This window comes from Macrotis lagotis, chromosome 8 (genome assembly GCF_037893015.1).
Source record: "Macrotis lagotis isolate mMagLag1 chromosome 8, bilby.v1.9.chrom.fasta, whole genome shotgun sequence".
In the NCBI taxonomy this organism is placed as follows: Eukaryota; Metazoa; Chordata; class Mammalia; order Peramelemorphia; family Peramelidae; genus Macrotis; species Macrotis lagotis.
In genome coordinates this window covers 192,832,415-192,845,437 of record NC_133665.1, presented here as the reverse complement: position 1 = coordinate 192,845,437, position 13,023 = coordinate 192,832,415, and the positions used below count along the sequence as shown (strand labels likewise).

The window sequence follows — 13,023 nt, the reverse complement described above, 5'->3', positions numbered from 1 at the left end:
AAAAGGAGCCCGGAGAGAAGCAGCTGGAGACCCCTCAGGGAGCAAGAAGACCCGGCCCCTCTGGGATTCCCCAGCTGAGCTCCCTGGAGGCCCTTTTAAGGCAGAGAAGCCCAACAGCCTGGGCTCTGGGCATGGAAGACCAGGGTTCAAATCCTGCTTCTAGGGGTCACCCCGAACCCACGATGCCCGGGTCTCTGAATTAGGACCAGGCACTGCTCCTCCGAAGCAGCCAGCATTCCAGAGGATGACAGGCTCCATTCTTTGCCCACCACAGCCAGTCTCCATCTACAGGATAAACGCACGGACAAGCCAGCGGGCCACCTCATTCACCCAGGGCCAGCCGCCGTGCCCTTGGGGGAGAAGCTCCACCCGAACCGGGCAGCCAGCAATGATTAAGCGCCTGCTGTCTACCCTCCCAGCCCAGCCCCCTTTCCTGGCCGGCTCAGCTTGGAGACGCTTGGCAGGAGCCTGGCTCCAGGCTCCCCCGGCTCCCTGGAGCATCCGAGTCCCCGAGATGCCCATCTGCGAAGTGGAGCCAAGTCACACTGACCCTGGCCAGCCGGGGGTCCGAGGGTCAGGACAGAGCGGGGCGGGCTCCCCCGGGGCCCCCGGGCCGGCCCCCTTACCTCGCCTCTCCTCGGGGCCGCATCAGGGGAACGCGGCAGCATCTTGTCTCCGGGGCGACAAGCGGGGCTGGGGGAGCAGCCGCCCGGGCCGGGAGGACCCCCGCCGCCGAGCCGGCTCCCTGGCGCGGGGGAGGGATGCGCCCCGGAGGTCGGGGCGCGCGGAAGGGGACCCTGGGGCTGCCGCTGCCTTCTCCATGGTAACCCACTTTCCTGTCTAAAAAAAGCCTCCGAGCCACCGGTACCTGAGCGGAAGCGACAAGCAGCCCCCGAGCTACGGAGGGGCCGGCCCCCCGCACCGCCCGCACGCCGGGGAGCCCGGGCCGGGGAGGGGAGGGGTCCCCAGGCGCCGAGCCCCCGGGCCGAGCCGGGGAGGGGATGCCCAAAGCCCCGGCCCTCTCGGAATCCGGCACCGGCGCTTCCCCAAGGGAGGGCAGCTGGAGAGTCGGGGGGCTGCCCAAGCAGCCCACGGGTGCCAGGCCAGAAAGGTAGAGCTTCCATTCGGGGGCCCCCGGGGGGAGGGTCCAGACAGGGGATGCCAATTAAGGGAGGGGACCCCAAAGGGCCTCCAGGGGTACAAGGTGGGGACAGAGGACCCTGAAATGGAACTCGGGATGCCAGGAGGTGGAGGCATTTCCCCAGAACACAAAGCAGCCAGGGCAGAGACCCCAAGATGGAAAGCCGGGTCTCAGTAACAACAAACAAGTTATTTTGGCTGCGATGAATCTCCTTCCTTCAAGAAATGACCACCGGGCTATCCTCCCAGTGAATGACAAAGCCCATCCTTTCCGACTACGGGCGAGCTCTGAGGCGCCTTTCCTAGGGCTCTGGAGGAACATGAACTAGGGGAGGAAAATGAGCCCTTATTTTTAGTTTTGAAAATAATCCAACAAAGTGAGTTTCCAACGACTGGTGGAATTCGATTTACAATAAGGAGTTCTGTGTCCTGAACTGAAGGCCCCGAAAAACAAACGTTTAGCTTATCTGATTATAAAATTAGGCCGTACAGGATTTCTTTGTGGTCAGGAGAGACTGGAAACAAAGTGGGGCTCGGCTGCTGAAAGACGGCAGAGAAAATTGTGGCGGATGAATGAAATAAAATATGATGCCATCAGAAAGGCTGAAGAAGAGGAATTTGGAAAAACCACAGAAAACTGGTTTGGCAGTTTGGGCAGACCCAAGAGCATCCTCATGGCAATGACAAGGGCTATAACAGACCCCACCTCCTCGAGATATCAGGATTCAGGGCAGGATCAAGCCCAAGGCTGATTCCAGAGGACTGAGGGACGAGGAAACAACCCCTTCCTCTCTGAGGAGAAAGGTGGTGGACTATGGCTAGAGAATGAGGCATACACTATCAGCTGTGCTCACTGTGATTTTTCTTCTCAGGGAGAGCTGGAAAGTGATAGTAATGTCTTTAAAAAGCATTATGACACCAAGTAGAACATTAAAAAAAAAAAACCTTTCTCCTGGAAGAGGCCACCTACAAATACAGAGGAACATTTTCACCTGCTTTGGGAGGATGTGGTTTCAAATTTTGTTTCTGATTGTTACCAGTGACCTTGGGCAAGTCATCTATTAAATGCATGGGTTGGACCAAATCTCAGATTCTTGCTCTGGCCACATTGTCCCCCCCCCACCTGCCCTATTTGCCATAGCTGTGGATGGACCAAAACCCCTCAGAACCCCCTAGACCCTGGCTCCAGGAGTCCTTCTCTCCCCACTGACCTGCCCCCAGAGGTCTTGACTTGGGGAAGCCAGGCAGGGATTAGAGGGTAATGACATCATCATTCCCTCATTTGGGGCCAGTTTCCAGGGCAAACCTCAGAACTCCAATTCTGTTGGTTTGGTCGGTCTCTCCTCTACCTCTGAGATAGCCCAGACTCTTCTCCCCGAGTCTAGTGAAGAATCTCTGTCCCACAGCCAGACCTGAGAGCATTCCTGGCCCCCCTCCAAGGAGGCATGGACCCTAGGCTTCCAGGAACCCCCTCCCCAAAGCTTAGTACTTATTGAGGAGAAGCAGGGAGAGAAGGGGACCAGGCAGAAGTCTATTCCAAGGTCCAGAAATGGGGGACAGGAGAGGGGGGTGCATAACCCCAGAAGCTGTTGTATCACACACACACACACACACACACACACACTGTGCTCCCCCTTCTCCATTTCAGCTAGAGAGTATGTGACTGCAGAAACTCAGTTCCATCACCACTCTCCTTCTGGTTTCTGGATAACATTTTTCCCCATTTCCTTTTCCTCTGTTTTATTTACAAGGCCTATGGCTGTAGTGTGTGCTGTGACCCAGCAACCCTGGAGGGAGCTGAGGCCAGGCCAACAGGCCCAGAGTGAGCCCCAAACACAGGAAATGGGCTCCTGCTTCACCCCTCCCCCCCCTTCCAAGAGACAGTCAAAAGCTGTTTCCAAATCGGTGCATTAAGGACAATGTGCTAATGAGCAGAGTGAGCACTGTGCCACCCCCCCAGCAGTCATCCCACTGCAATCACCACCCCAGGAAATCAGATTACTGTGTGTCATCCGGTGACGGGCAGACCCAGAACAGCCCGTGCCTTCCACACAGCATGAGGTCTGGCTGGCAGCAGAGTGAGCAGTTGTGATGTTAGAGGATGACGAGCTCCAAGAGCAAAGGACCATAGGCCAGGGTGCCAGGTTTCCTGGGCCACAGGGGCCCAGAGGGCCTCCTGGAGACTCAGTGTCCTAATCTGTGAAATGGGAACAAGATGACTCTATGCCAACGTCCCTCACAGAGTGGTGGTTAGGAAAGTACTTCCAATGGCTCAGGAGGAGAGGATCTTGGTCAAGTCCCTCAGTCCACATACCTCAGTTCTGTGAAAGAAGGCGGTTGGTCTGGATGACAGGGGAGGGCCCCTCCCCCACCTGCTCCTGGGATCCTCATCTGTCATGAAATACCTGAAGTTTCTCGGGCTTCAGGATGCCCTGGAAGCTTGAGGCCCATGCCCCTCTCATCTGGTCTGGTCTGCTTAAATGAGATCCCGTGATGGGGGTGGGCTGACTACAGATGAGGACCTAGCATTTCCTTTAGGGGAGGGTCCAAATCGGTGATTCCATCATCACAGTGGAAAACCCTCTCTGAATGAATGCAGATCAGCAATGTCTACTTCCAATACAATCTAGGGTCCTGAGAGTCACCTAAGCAGCCCATGGCTCTGCTAGGGTGCCCCCCAGTCTCCCTGACCAACCCCAATTCCTGCGAGGGATCAGGGGAGGAATTCCTGAGGAGGATTGGTCTGGAAGGACTGCCATGGGGCAAATGGATCCATGGAGGACAAGTTCTTGGCCAACATCAAAGCCAACACTCAATGCAGCTGTTGTTATGGCTGGGCAGTGAGGACAGTGATCAGTGAGCGCATCGGGCTGTCCCTGGTAAGATCTGGGCAAGCTGCCAGATTTTCCCGGCCATCTCAGGCCAGCGCCAAGGCCAAGCACAAAGGAGATGATACCCACATGTCCTGGATGAGCTGAGTGCCCTTTGTCAGGGGCTGGGAGACAAAGGAACCCAGGGCATGAGGGCCCCAACTCTGAAAAGACAAGGGAGTAGAGTGATGGATTTCCTCAGGACCAACTCGGACCCAAACTCAGATGTCAGAATCACATAGACAACAGAGTGACCACTCTCAGCCTGTTTTCTTATTGGATTCTGTAAGTTCTCTGCTTCTCCATTTCCTCCTTCTTCAGATACACTGAAGACTCCCCAGGCACTGTTGCTTCTGGGTGAGTTATTAGTCTCAGTTTCTCCACTTGTAAACTGGTGACCACAAGAGTCTTGGAAGGAAGTTTTGAGTGAGGTCCAGGGGTGCTGGCCTCCCGCCGTTCCTTGTCCAAGATCCTGCAGAGTGCCCCAGGCCTGAATGCTCTCCTTCCTCCTCTTGGCCTCCTGGCTGCCTCCAAGTCCACTACCCAAAGCCTTCCCTGCTTATCAGTCTTCCGTTGATTCTTGTTTTGGTCCCCTCTTTCCACCGTGGGCCTCTGGGACACTGGGCTTTTTGCTATCTTTCTTTTTATCCCCACCACTTAGCAGAGCAGAGAGTGAGTCAATGTTTCCTGACTTGACTGGACCAGCGTCTATACCATTACGTTCTCAAGGAAGAGGGAAGCCAGTTCTGGAGTTAACCAGTGAAATGGAGTGCATGGCTGGCCTTGCAGGCTAAGCTCCTGGTGGGAACCAGTGGGAGCCAGTAGGAGCCAATGGGAGCCAGAAGCAAAGATGAACTAACTTTTCCCTGTTTGCTTTATTAAAGATTAGTGGATCAGAAAGAGAATCAGAAAGAAGCTGCCTGGCAACAAATGAACGAGAGACTGAGGAGGTAAGGCCATGGCCTCCCTGGGCCTCTGGCCTTCGTAAATCTCTTGATATCAGCCAGGATGTCTGAGAAAAGGAGTCCATCCTGGCCAATTCAAGAGCATAGTCCCAATACAGAAAAGCATGCAAGTGGAAGGAAGGAGGAGAGGAATGGAGGGGAGGGAGGGTTCTTCTACCTATCATGGCCCTGGTCAGTCAACATTTATGTCCCTACCACGTGCTCAGCACCGGTGATACAAAGACCTGCCCTGGGTTCAGATCTAGCCATGTCCCTCCTAATTGTTTGACCTTGGGCAAATCACTTCTCTTCCCTGAGCTCCAGCTTTCCCATCTGTAGAATGAGGGATGAGGTCTCCAAAGGTCTCTGGGGCTCCGGAGCCACGACTTGACCTGGGGAGTGGCGGAGGGGGAGGGGGAGAGGCAGGAGGGAGAGGGGGGCAGCCTGGGTTTCTGCACTGATTGAGGACTTCTAAAACCTTGACTTAGACTTTCTCCTCTGATTTAGACAATGGCCCAGTGAGGCAGATTCTCACACGGCTTCTGTCATACAAGGGAACACATGGCTTGGAGAGCTATAGGACTTGCCCAGTCACAGACGTCATGGTGGATGACCTTGCAGGGTAAACTCCTGGTGGGAACCAGTGGGAAAGGGGAGGATGTGGTTTGAGACATTCAGTCTCTCAGTCCACTCCCCCTACCCCCGACCAGGAATCAATGAATCAATCTGTATTTGTGGGTATCTATCTCAGTTTGTCTCTCTGTCTCTTTCTTGCTGCCTCTGTCTCTCAATGTGGGTGAGGAAAATGAAAGAGGTATCTTTTCTTTCTTGCCAGGACTGGAAAAAATTCTGTGGCATCATTCCAGGCTCCTCAGGGGCTCTCCCTTCTGTCCCTTGCCTCCAGGGTGGCATTCCCCATCCCCAAAGGATCTCTCAGGCAACACTCTGAAACCAATTTCCCTTTTTCTCTTTTAAAAGAGCTGCCTCTGGAAGTCATTGGCACCCTCCTTTTCTTGGGATAGATTTGAGCTTCTGGGTAGACTTTAGATGCAAGAAACGTTAAAGCTTGGGAGCCCCAAGAAGGCCCTAAGACCCAAGATCACAGCTGGATGAAGGAGGGCCAGAGCCCCAGAATGTGTTCATGACCACCAACACTCAAGCCTCCAAGAGTTTGCAGTGGTGGCTCCAGTCATGAAGGGTGGGAGCAGTGGGCCATGTGGGGCAGGGGGAGAGCTTGTACTCCAGGCCTGGTCAGTGATGGGGCCGGGGGGACCTCCCTGGACTGTCATTTGTTCATCCTCTGGAGCTCTCAGGTTCCCTGGTCAGGGAGGTCTCTTCCAAACAAGGTGGTCAGGCTAACAAGCTAACGTTCTCACTCCTCAAAGCTGGTGTTCTGGGATTTCACTCGGCTTCCTTGCTTGTTTTTTCAAAGGCTAATCAACTGGGGAGGCCCGTCAGCACAATGCCATGGAACAGCTTCAGGAGCTTCTCTCAAGCTAGAGAGGGTGATAAGACCATCGGTGGTCATTTTCCCATACCAGACTAATGACGGTAGCCAGGCTGTGTCTGAGAAATAGGATCTCTGTCCTGGTTTGTTGTGAACAACAGGCCTGAGCTTGGCCATCTGCTCTCCTCCCTAAGTATCCCTGGGGAGCTTTTGGAGGCCCCTCATAGACTAAGAAAGGCCTCATGGAAGAACAGGTGTGCTTCCCATGACCACCACTCTGGGAGTATCCCCTTGCACAGAATCCCAGAGTGGGGAGGGACCTTGGCAGCCTCTGGTCCAATGTCCAGTCTGAGATGGATCATCCTTCTGATGTGCCTGACAGATGGCTCTGTGGCTTCTGTCCAGGGACCCCCAGGGCAGGGCACCTCCAGCCTCAGGAGGCAGCCTAATGGGTCAGAAGTTGTCCAAGACAGCCAGCTGAAAGAGGCCTCTCTGCTCCCCATGCCTTTTGTGTCTGCCCCCTGAGGCCAAAAGGAAGAGGTCTAACTCACTTCATTAACCATGTGTGAAGTGGACAAGTCACTGCAGCCCACCCGAGGGGGTGATGTCCAGGGTATTCACCCTTGTAGAGCAGAAAGCACTCAAGAGCAAGAGCTTCACAGCCCAGTTCTCAGCATCCTCGAGTAGACACAGTAGGCGCTTAATAACGATATTGGGCTAAAGGCACATTAATGCTTCTTATCAATAATGGAGCTAGAAGCGATCTCAGAGGGGAGCTGCTCCAGTCCCCTCCTTTGCCAGATGAGGATCCCAAAGCCCAGTGATGAGACTGGACCAAGGTCACCAACACAATAGAAAAGGTTCCCATTTCAAAGATCTCTAGGATTTACAAGCACTTTATAATCAGCACCCAACAAACTCCGGAGGTGGGGCGCCTCCTGGGTCACCTCTAAAATTCAGTCTAAAGGACTCTGTTGACTTTCAAAGTCTTTGACCACCTGGACCCAACCTCTCTTTCCAGCATCACTGGCATTGCTCTCCCTACCACCCTCCAGGATCCAGCCAGGCCCAACCCTCAGTCCCTCACACTGACATCATACCACCCATCCACCATGACTGGAATGGGTGCCCTCTTCACCCCAGAGATGCAGCTCAAACCCCATTTCCTACCTGAAGTCTTTTCTGATGCCCCCAACCACCAATGCCCCAGGACCCGTTTTTGGTGATCTATATCCACACACACACACACACACACACACACACACACACACGTGTGTCCTCCTCATTAGACCAGGAACCTGTTAGACAGCTATTCTTTCTTTCTTTGCCTAGGTAACCCCAGCACAGACCAGCAGGCCTGGAAGACAATAAGGATGCAATTAATAGTTACTGATCCATTGATTGAGCTGAGCCTTGAAGGATACCAAGTCTAAGGGGGGTGGGAGTGGGGGGAGCCAAGGAAAAGGATTTAAATTAGCTTAATCAGGAGAAAGTGGGGAGAGCTCAAGGGGAGGCTTCCCTGCCCATGAACCCTCCGAGAGCAGAGAAACAGAAGACAGCCTCCTCAACCCCAAAAGGTTACCCCACCCTGACTCAGACCACCCTGGGCGGCCCCTCCCCATCTGAGCTGGGCCAGCTCTAATTGTGAGGATGCTTTTCTCCTTCTGATGCCCTGTAATTTCCACCCTTTGGTTGGAGCCCTGCCCTCTGCAGTCTGGCAGAATTGGCCAAACCCACCCTTCCATGTGGCAGCTTTGAGGACAGTTCTCCCATCACCCTGGTCTCCTCTCCAGGTTAAAAGTCCTCAGGTCCTTCACCTCCTGATGAATGCTGTGTGGCCATGTTGTCTCCCCCAGTGGAATGGAAGCTCCTGGAGGGCAGTACTGGTTCTGCTTTTGTGCTTGGGTTTATTATGGACATCCCATGCACTAAGAAATACGTCCAATAGAACAATTGCTTGGGTACTGAGGCAATAGAATGCCAACTCCCTGAGGGTCTGACTGCCTGGCCCCCAGTAAGGATTTAAGAAATACTTCTGATTGGTTGACACTGGACTTTGAGTGAACACACACACACACACACACACACACACACACACACACTCTCCACCCTTGGACTTTATCACACGTCTTATTCTTTAGTGGGCTCCCATCCTAACATCATACAGTTGGGTTTTTGGACACAAATAGAAAAAGATGATTACTAGGAGCTTCAACCAACAGCCCCACCCTGGATGCCAATGTGGCTACCATATATATTAAGATAACCATCTCACTTTCATGTCATCTCCAAGGCTCAATAACACTCAAGGGGCATCTAGTGGGTGAGGTAGGTAGAGTACCCCATCTAGAGTCCGGAAGACTCCTCCTCCTGAGTTTAAATCCAGCTTCAGTGTGACTCTGGGCACGTTGTTTAACCCACTTTGACTCAGTTTCCTCATCTGTAAAATAATTAGTTGAAGAAGGAAATAGCAAACTCCAGTATCTTTGCCAAGAAAACTCCAAGTGGGGCCACAAAGAGTCAGAGAAGGCTGAAAATGACTGAAATGACATTCGTGTCTCTCCAAGGCCCTGATAAAAATATTGAACAGAATTTGGACATCATTGTGAGCGTTCAAAATAGCTAATAACAGAGAATTGAGCATGGCAAGTACTTCACCAATCTTATCTTGTCTGGGAAGTGGATGATATTATTCCCCTCTATTTTCCATATAGGAAAAGTATGACTGAGAGAGATTATGTGCCATTAAGAGATAAGTCATAAATCCACCAAGTGTCTGAGGCTGAATTTGAACTCAGGTTTTCTCTAATCCTCTGTTCCCTATATTACCTAGCTGACCTCAGAAGCATTGAAGTTTGGACTCAACATCAATCCATTAATCAGTCCTTCTGGACTGGTCCATCAATCCCTTTGGATTGATCCTGAATGGTGGCACCTTCTGTCTGTGACTATCTCCAACTTAAGTCTCTTGTTTATAGTTGATTGTCCACGTGTAGTCTGCTCCATTGTGAGGGACAGTGGTTTACCTTTCTGGCATCCCCACCACATAGGTACCTAATAAAATCATGCTGACTTGACCACAATGGTCCTGGGATCCATTCCAGGATTACCTTGTCCATCAAATGCTCAGCCTTAGTGTGGCTCTACTCAGAGGGCTTAGTCTCTGCGCTATCTGGCCACCCCATCCCTGAAAAGAGGTCAGCAGTCAAAGAAGTAATTCTTTCAGAATTCTGGGATAAACTTTGGGCAGCCATGGTGACTTTGGTCATAGTTAAGTCATTTAACCTTGAAGAGCCTCAGTCCTTCATCGATAAAATGGGAATGACAAGCATAGCTCTGAGCTCTGTTCTCTGGGACCAGGACCAATGCTACTTCATGACATTCCTTCAAATACTTGAACTATTCTCCCACCTTCTTTGAGTCTTTGAGTCTTCTCAGTCATCCCCAGCTCCCCAGATCCATGCTCCCATGGTATGATCTGGAGGTCCATTGGCTGGCCTTCCTCTGGGTATGCTCCAGTTTACTGACTGAAGCAGAGGCCAACAGGGTTCCTGTGTTCTTGGACCAGAACCACGCTCTTCTTCACTGCTGGGGTCTCCAGCTCATAAGAGGGTGTCTCATTTCTAGATAACTAGTCAGGGGTGTTTTCTATGCTGTACTAAGTTTACTTCTTGTACCTTAGAATCTGAGTTATGGTCTTAAAGATAAAAAAAAGATCCTTTAGGGTCATCTTGGTCAAACTCCTCACTTTACAGATGAAGAGACTGAGGCACAAAGGGGTTACAAGTCATACTCAAAGTCAACCAGGCAGTAATGGCAGAACTAGCATTCAGGTTCTTCTATCATCTCCCTGTCATACCACACTCCCCCTGGTCTTTGATCCTTTGAAGATCCAGCACAGAGTATTAGCCTTGTCTTCCTGCTCTATAACTATCCTTTAAGTAATAAAGATAAATCTCATTACACTCTTAAGTCTTCTCTTATTTAGGCAAAATTCCTCAGTAAACACTGTGACTACTGAAGCTGCCCCACTGAAAATTCATTTTTATTTCTGTCCCAGAAATGTCACCAACATTAAGAATCAGGTCCTCTTTGCAAATCTGACTAGGAGTAGTAGGGAAAGAAATAGCAGCATCACTACACTATTAAATCTTATTTTTTTAGGTTTTTGCAAGGCAAACAGGGTTAAGTGGCTTGCCCAAGGCCACAGGGCTAGGTAATTATTAAGTGTCTGAGGCTGGATTTGAACTCAGGTACTCCTGACTCCAGGGCTGGTGCTTTATTCACTACGCCACCTAGCCGTCCCATCATCACTATTAAATCTTAAAGGGTCCAGGGCACAATGAGCCCCCCATCAAAACACTGCAGTCTCCTTGTTTGAGCCTTTCATCAATTAGCTGGCCTCACTGACGGAATGGGGGCCAAGGTCTTTCTCTCCCCCCCCCCCCAGCCTGGGCACATTGCTGGTCCAGCAAGGTCCTGACCCCTAGACACCAGACAGCATCTGAGCCCAGGAAAAACCTGGCGCCACTGCCATCTTGCTATATTCTTCAGTCCACAAATGAACCCAGTCCTATGGTCTCTCCCTGAATCACTGGAAACAGCATTCCCACTTGATTTCGGGTTCTGTCTAGGGGTTCATCAGGAGGCTTCAGTCCCTCTAATTCATCTTATTCTCTGCCTTTCCCTCTCCCTGCCCCTTCCTATTCTCATTTTCAGGGACCTTTTCTCTTTTTATTTCTCTCCTCCGTTGGGCAGGTATGTTTCTTTTTATCTCCCTTGTTACATCCTAACCCTTCTGGAAGCATTCTCATGGGGTCTTGCTAGGGTGACCATCAAAGGTCCTGAAGAAGCACCTGGAAGCATAGAATGGGCTTCATTCATGTATCGGGATATTAGGTGGGAATTCTGGAGACCACGAGGAATGAGAGAAACCTGGGAAGACTTCCATGAACTGATGCTGTTATTCTTGTTTAGACATTTTAGTGATGTCCGACTATTCATGACCCCTTGGGATTTTCTTGGCAGAGATACTGGAGTGTTCTGCCATTTCCTTTACCAGTTCATTTGACAGATGAGGAAACTGAGGTAGACAGGGTGAAGTGACCTGCCCAGGGAAATGCAGCTAGAAAGTATCTGAGAAGTGAGATTTGAATTCAGGTCTTCCTTTCACAACTATTATTCTCTTCACCCTCCTCAGTAGTCCACTGCTAACCCACTCAATAAAATTAAGAAAACAAGGCCACAGGACTGCTTTTTAAAGGCAAGGAGAGGGGCAGGATGGGTGTATTCAGGGGCCAGAGCCACACCAGTGGATCTCACCCTGGATCTTTCTCAACAGTCTGAGTTTTAAAGCTAGGACAGCCAGGACCAGACAGGAAGGCCCAAGCCCGGGGTTTTTAGAGGGTCCCCCGGCCTGGTCCCGGGTCCCTCAGATCTGCTGGGGCCAAGCCCCTGGGGTCTTCTCCTCTTGGCTCATCTCCCTCCACCACTGACTCTGCCTCAGTCGCAGAAGACCCAAATAAAACAAAGTAGGCCTAATTCCTTTGTGTGTAAGAAAAAGATTCACAAGTTCAATGGGAAGCTTTACCAAAAAATCCCAAACTAGAGAAATGTTTGAAAAGTCCCATTTCAAAGCTTTGGGCTGTCTATCTGGTGCCCAGGCTCCACCATCCCTGCCCACCTTCTCAATGGGCAGATGCCAAGGTAGGCCACATAGGCTTTTCAGACCTTGACCAGAACTTAACACAAAGGATTATGACCAAGATGGAAGAGAGAGCTAAGGCCTCTGCCTCTTCCTGGGGTAGGGGCAGCAGGAACATGGAAAAATTGGGGGGTGGCACATGGAAAAGAATGGTGACTCTGGAGTCTGGGGACCTGGGCTCAAGGACAGCCTCTCACCTTCCCCTGAGTGGCCTTGGCACCTCGTGTAATCTTGGAGGCTGCAGGTTCTTCATCTGCAAAAAACCAAGGGCTTGATGACCCCTGCACTCCTTCCAGCTCAGATCTTTGACTCTAAATCTGAGAGATGAATAATGTGGTCCCTCCAGAATACCCCGCCCAGCCCAGGAACACTGGAGCAGTTTTCCTCACTGAGGGGTCCCATCCGAATTCTCCCATGAGCATCCCCTCCCCATCACTGCTCTCCTTATCTTAGGCATCCAATGCCCCTCACCTAACCAGACTTCTCCTTCCTCAAAATCATAATTAATCAGGGAGAAAACAAATGCTGCCTCCCTAATCACCTTGCCAGCACCAGCATCCGGCCTGGTACACAGTAGGCTTATAATAAATGCCCGTTGCAAACAGCAGGAACATAATAGGGGTATGCTGATTGGTGATTGAACTTACTGCGCCTGGCTGAAGTCCCCTTCTCTTTCCTGTCCTGTCATTCTTTCAATCCCAGATGGTGATCGGCGATCAGTAAGTTCCTGCCCCCCCCCCCACAAGAAGCCGCCTTCCCCTCGAGGAGCCTAAATGTCACCCACCCACCTGCACCAATTTACCCAAAACATTCACAATAATAGAGACCTGCCTCTCCACTGGGGGATAGACACAAGACCACCAGAGGACAGTGGAGGGGGTCCTGCCAACCTGCAGCTATGGGGGAGGAGGAAGCCCC

At 51.5% G+C, this 13,023-nt stretch overlaps 1 long non-coding RNA gene across 1 annotated transcript; it reads left to right on the top strand.

Annotated features, from left to right (window-relative positions):
- Positions 1 to 707: 707 nt before the first annotated feature.
- Positions 708 to 5,700, top strand: LOC141496660 (uncharacterized). The gene is made up of 3 exons (XR_012471077.1): positions 708 to 1,111; positions 4,895 to 4,960; positions 5,462 to 5,700. It is a non-coding gene; the product is annotated as an uncharacterized LOC141496660 (long non-coding RNA).
- Positions 5,701 to 13,023: the final 7,323 nt, after the last annotated feature.